This window comes from Sciurus vulgaris, assembly GCF_902686455.1.
Source record: "Sciurus vulgaris genome assembly, chromosome: 15".
Lineage (NCBI taxonomy): Eukaryota > Metazoa > Chordata > Mammalia > Rodentia > Sciuridae > Sciurus > Sciurus vulgaris.
Window position 1 is genome coordinate 5,457,760 of NC_136476.1, and position 6,000 is coordinate 5,463,759.

General features: G+C 37.3%; 1 pseudogene across 1 annotated transcript in view; it reads right to left on the reverse strand.

The window, feature by feature from the left end:
• LOC306644933 (large ribosomal subunit protein eL15-like) overlaps positions 1-5,673 on the reverse strand; it is a 72,076-nt pseudogene extending 66,403 nt beyond the window's left edge. The window contains exon 1 of the transcript in view: positions 5,571-5,673. The product of the transcript in view is annotated as a large ribosomal subunit protein eL15-like (transcript). The remainder of the gene's footprint in view (positions 1-5,570) is intronic.
• Positions 5,674-6,000: the final 327 nt, after the last annotated feature.

Below are 6,000 nucleotides of genomic sequence, written 5' to 3' on the forward strand. Positions count from 1 at the left end.
TTTGACATGTGTTCATGCACTGGGAAGAATCAATGTAAAACATAGACATATTAACACATAAACAGGAAATTGTTGTTTGGTTTGATGAGTTCTTTGATGTTCCATGTATAATGGCCTATAGAGGAAAAAACCTTGCCCAGAATTCTTTCCCAGAAGAGGTGGTATACTATCTATGCTGAGAGGTGATTGGTGAGTAGAAGTCCCTAGACAAGGTGCATTGGTTGGACGGGTAATGCTATAGACAGAAAACAATGCCTGCTATCTACCAGATAGACATATCATATGCCAAGAACATGAGGTGAGTCCATGTTTTACCTAGAACTGGATTTAACTCTTTTTCAGTTTACTGGATTCCTTAGTATTCTTCTGTCACTGGAAGTTGTTCTTCAAACTTATTTAGAATCACAGCAAGGAGGTGTCTCTTGATTTCTTTAGATCCCCAATCTCTATTTACTCAGAGAACATAGAAAACGAATATTAAAGAGGTAAAAATGTAAAGTGAAGGTATCATGAGAAGAAATGTTAAAACAGACAATTGTATTTCAATATATTTGGCTTCCTTTATACTAAAATGTATTTAATATGTATTTTCCTTTATGAATTTAAAAGCTTTATTATCAAAAGGGATCCATAGTCATCATCAGACTGCTAAAGAAGCCCACAGCACAAAAAGGTTAAAAATCCCTAGCTTATAATCCAAATCCAAAATTGAATTATGCTAATAGAGTCAGATGCATTATTTTTGCTGAAAGGAAGCTACTTCTGAAAACTAGTTATTAGCATGGGTTGATGTGAAAGATCAGTTCTTCCTTAGCTCTGTCTGGAAGAGACTGGAAAATGAACTGATTCCAAAGAATTTTGGCAAGTGGAAGTACCTGGCACAGAGGCACCCACCCAGCTTGGTAGGGGTTTACTATGGGTAACTAAGTCTTCAAACACTCTGTTATAAGGAGTCTACCAAAGGTCTATGCACCTTTGTTATAATTTTTTTCCTTTACTCAAGTTCCTCTGAGTCATACTTTAATTTTCTTTTCTTCAAGTGAAACTAAAACCCCTGAATAGAATATAGCTTTTTTCCTTATAAGGTTGCATAGTAACTGCTATCTTGATTTCTCCGGAAACTATAAGCCATAAACCTATAAACCTTTAATCACTACAAATCCAGTTTCAGCAAGAAATAACCTGGACAAAAGGAGGTGGAGGTGGGCAGATGTATAATCCGCTGGTTGTTTTCCCAAGAGGATCATTTCCTTCTCCTTTAAGCAGATGTCAAATTGAAGTGGTGTGGCCTTTCTGCAGGATTACTAGGGAGTCTCTGACACAGGAAGTTCATTTCTGTGTATCACATTAGGAAATAAAATTAGCTTTTTCCTGTTACTTTTCATCAAAATACACAGATTCTGATTATTTGAACATAATTAGATTTCCGTTCTTAGCATACGCTTTGTTTTGGGTTGCTGGGTACTGCTGGAAAAAATAAATAAATAAAAGGGCCAAAGTACAATCATTAGTAAACCCCAAGAACCAAGCAGCTTCAGTGCTGCGTTTCAGTGACCACCTTACTTCAGAGCAGAGGGTCAAACTAATTTTATACACTGGTTTTGATGGAAGAAATAGTTGTGCTGTTATTCTGGCAAATAAAGGCTTAATAATTGGAAGTAGTACTTTAAAATTTACATTTTCGAGATTAATTCACTATTTGTCTAGACCAGGAATTAGCTACCTATAGTTTATGGGCCAAATCTAGCCCGCCATCTTTTATAGATAAAGACTTTTGGAACACATCCCCTATCATTTGTTTATATCTTGTTGATGGTAGCTTTTGCCCTATAGCAGAATCACAGTTGCTATAGACCATATGGCCAAGGAAGCTTAGGATATTTACTCTCTGGCCCTTTGTTGACCCCTGGTCTAGACTATAGGATATCTTCTCCTTAAGTAGATTTATGAGAGAAGAATGTTTAATGGCTCAAGGAAGTCAGTAGTGTTCACTGGTTTTACATTTAGTCTGATTTGCTCAAAGACTCTGAGGCCAGGTGATGCTTCCAATCATCCCTCTGTAAGTCATAAAGGACTTATAAAATCTCTGAGATTACAGGGACAGCCGTCCTGGTCACACCTCTGTCTATATTCATGGATCATGAACAACATATCTAACAGAACAACCGGAGTGCAGAGTCAGCATTACAGTTGCAGGTGTTCTGGAAAACCTAATAATTTGTTGTCTCTTCAAATTCATGTTCTTAAACTATATTTCAAGGTGTATTTAGGAGAGAGATTGGGTGTAATGTGGTTGAGAGGAGAATAGGAGGACTGTTGAGAATCTTGACAGAGATACTTCAGAAACTTTTCTGAGAATATGACTGATTAACTTAGTAAATGCCAGTATCATTATGTATATTATGTTTTTACTTTCTGCTAGTCTATGAATAAATGCATCATGAAAAATATCCTTCAGAATTCTAATAAAATAAAATACATACAGAAGGTTGAGGAAGATGAACTTTAGCCTGTTGCAGAGTGGGGGATTCTCAGGTGAAGCCATCAGGTTAAGAAAAGAAAAAAGTAATCTCTGCAGGTTAGGATGGAGGAACCAGGGATCTAAAAGCACCATTACTGATGAGGTCAGAAGTCAGGTCTGACTGAGAAAGCAAATTTAGGCTGCTAAGAAGAATGCTATGTGTACAATTGTGGAGCTAGGAATGAGGACAGATTTGGGAAAATTCATTTCCATTATATGCTCTATTGCCCAAGTTCTTTTGGGTTTTCTCTGTCTTCTTGGCATAGAAATAAAAGATGTTATACAGGCTTTCCTACATGTCTGCTTTTTGCAGCTTATCTGAGACTTCAGAGAGTTGTAGGAAAGCAGTAGAGGTTGCAAAGATAAGACTCAAGAGCAGAGCAATGACTCAGCTGGCCAACAGAGAACCCAGAAGAGATATTACTGCAGTGTTTACACTTAGTTAAGGGAATAGCACAACCTGCTGCGTTCATTAAGCTGACATCTATCTATTAAATGCCTACTACTGCAAGGTTTTGTAAGGATACAAAATACTGTTGGGGATTAAGAACTAGGGCACCTTCTACCCTCTTCAGAAATTCTCCTGGTTCTATTGTGTACATATCAAAGTAAAGCTAATACAGATAAAATACAACAAATCTCTCCAACAATCAAGTTATATTCTCATTCCTAAACTTAAGGCCCATTTTTTGTAATCTGAAACTACCTCAATGTGTTTCCATGACAATGTGTGGTTGTTTCCTTTAGAGGCTGAAATTTAGCCAGGTGCAATGTGACAAATCTCTAACCCCAATGACTTGGGAGGCTGAAGCAGGAGGATCCCAAGTTCCAGACAAATCTCAGTAATTTAGGAAGATACAGTCTCTAAAAATTTTTTTTTGAAAGGACTTGGGATGTAGTTCAATTGTACAGTGACCTGGGTTCAATCCCCAGAACTGCAAAATAAATAAATAAATTAATTAATTAATTCAATTAAAATTTAAAAAGGAATAGGAACAAATAATACTTCCTGCCCTTATAATGCCAATAGTGAGAGAGAAAGCTAAGGAAATCAGTAATTATAGGATGAGTGATTAGTGTTGTTTTTGCTACTGAAAAGCATTATGTCAAGGGTGCTTGGAGTAAGGTATCTAAGAGAGCCTTTGGGCCTCCGTGTGGAGAGTGATCAGGGGAGACTCTCCTTAGAAACTATGAAATGAATCTTGCATGGTAAACAGGAGTAAGTCAAAGGAACTCAGGGAGGGGAGGCAGCCCAGGTGTTTGTGTACTTCAGATATCTATGCTTAGGATAGATTGCCAGGGGCAACCCTTCATGGAGGATAGAAAGTGACAGATACATTTCTTCACTCTTTTGTTTTGGGTAGGGACACATGGGAGGCTGTCTCTAGGTTTCTCAGGGAATACCAGTGACTACAACCCCTTGGCTCACAGCAGTGACAACAACATGATACCCATGTCCTGGCTTTTCTTTATTCCCTTTCTCAGGTTTCCAGAACTCTCCTTCCTTATTCTCTTCCCAGCAGAGGAAACAGCTCTCTGAGAGCACTGTGTACCCGCGAAACTGCCAGAAAATCACTAGCTGGGGAGCAGACACCTGTGGAGAGCATAAGAGATGGGTGTAGAGTTAGGCAAGGACTGGATCTGAAGAGGCCTTGGTGCCATCCAGAGGGGTTAGGGCTGTGATCTGAAGGCAGTGGGAGATTCACGCAGTTTTTAGCCATGGAATGACATAGGCATTCCTATTTAAGCACTTGCGTTCAAACTGAATGCCACCTGTAGCAGACCCTAAACAACCTTGTTCCTTACATGCAAGGTTTCCTAGCAAAAGGCTCCAGGTATCTCCAGGTGTTCTTCTCAATACACCTGTTTAGTAGCCAAAGTAGATCCACTATTACATATAAAATATATTTGGAAATTGGAATTTAAAACATTTAAATAATTTTATTATAGAAAAAGAAATATATAATCATAATAGCAACTTTAGGAAATAAAGCAAAACAGTAAAATTAGCTTTAGTCCTATTGCTAGCAGGCATATTGGTGCAATGTTGATATAGTATTAATGTTTTACTATATTTTTTCCAATTGTTAATTTATGTATGTGTATTTGGTTCATATACTGTATTGCATATTCAAATTTGTGTCTTTTGTCATTTAACATTATGCATGAACACTTCCCAAGGACATTAAATATTTTTGAAGTCATGAATTATGATGAGCACATAATAGTCCGTTATATGGATGTGCCATAATTTAATGAATCTTCAATTGTGGGACATTCAGTTCATTTCCAATTGTATGACATTATAAATAATGGTACATTATTTTCTTGTGCCTTAATCTTTGTCTGAATTTATGACCATTTCCTTAGGAAATGTTTACTGGAAAGCTCAAAGGAATACTTTTTAATTTTTTCCTGGATAAGATAAGACTCAAATAAATGAATTAATTAAATATGCTTAGAGTACAAAAATGTAAACAAGAATTTTTGGAATATTCTGCATGTGTATTTCTAAATCAATTTATAGAAAGACTTACATGCTTATACTTTTCTTAATATTTATTGCATAAAACTACTTTGTCATCATTCTTTCTATATTATGAAGATTGTTATTCTTTAAAAATCTTAGTTATTTGAAAACTGAAAATTTCAATGTAATTGAAATTTATATTGCATTCACAATTTATCTATAAGGCTTAGGAAAACAATTTTTGCTTTATCATGATTTATATGTAAGATGCTCAATAATAATATCTAACTAATAATGGTAATTAAATATCTACCATGCTTAAGAAAAAAATCAGAAACTTCCTAAGTTCTGGTTGTCCATTCATCCATCAGAACTTAAATCAGTGTAACTTAGACCCTTCAACCAAACAAGACAAAGTAAAAGCTGTAAAATGTAGGATCTTCCCCAATAAAAGCTTGTTTTTCACTCATGTGCTCCAGTGTGGGTTAGGTTGGCAAGTCGGGGTGACTGGAGGGCTCTGTCTACTCTGCCACCTCAGCAGATACATTGTGGACCCCAACCCACTTCCCTTGGTCTTACCTCTGACTTCCACTGGATGGCTCTGAACATTTGCTGGTAGCACTCCACCTTCAGCTGTATGGTGTTCCTTTTCCTGTTCTTCTTGGCACTCCTTGGACTCCATGGTACCCTGAGGAGGCATGGCTCACACTAGCCTAGTGCTTGTGCAGTTTGGAAGGGCTGGAGGATTAACACCCCTGTAGGCAGTCTTTGGTAAGAGATGAGAGTTGATGTGCAGATGTTGTCATCTGTCAACTTTTAGGCAGAGAGCACTGGGGGTATTCAGCAGGCCCTTCTGGGGAGCTCAGAAACAGTCCCTGCCCTGAATAACCTACCTTTATAATAGTTTTCTTCACTCACTATCTCTGCTTCCTCGTTCTGCTTTCTGGGATCACTGTCCAAATAAACTATTTGTAACAAAGTCCCTTTCTGAGGCTAAACTTTCAGGGGA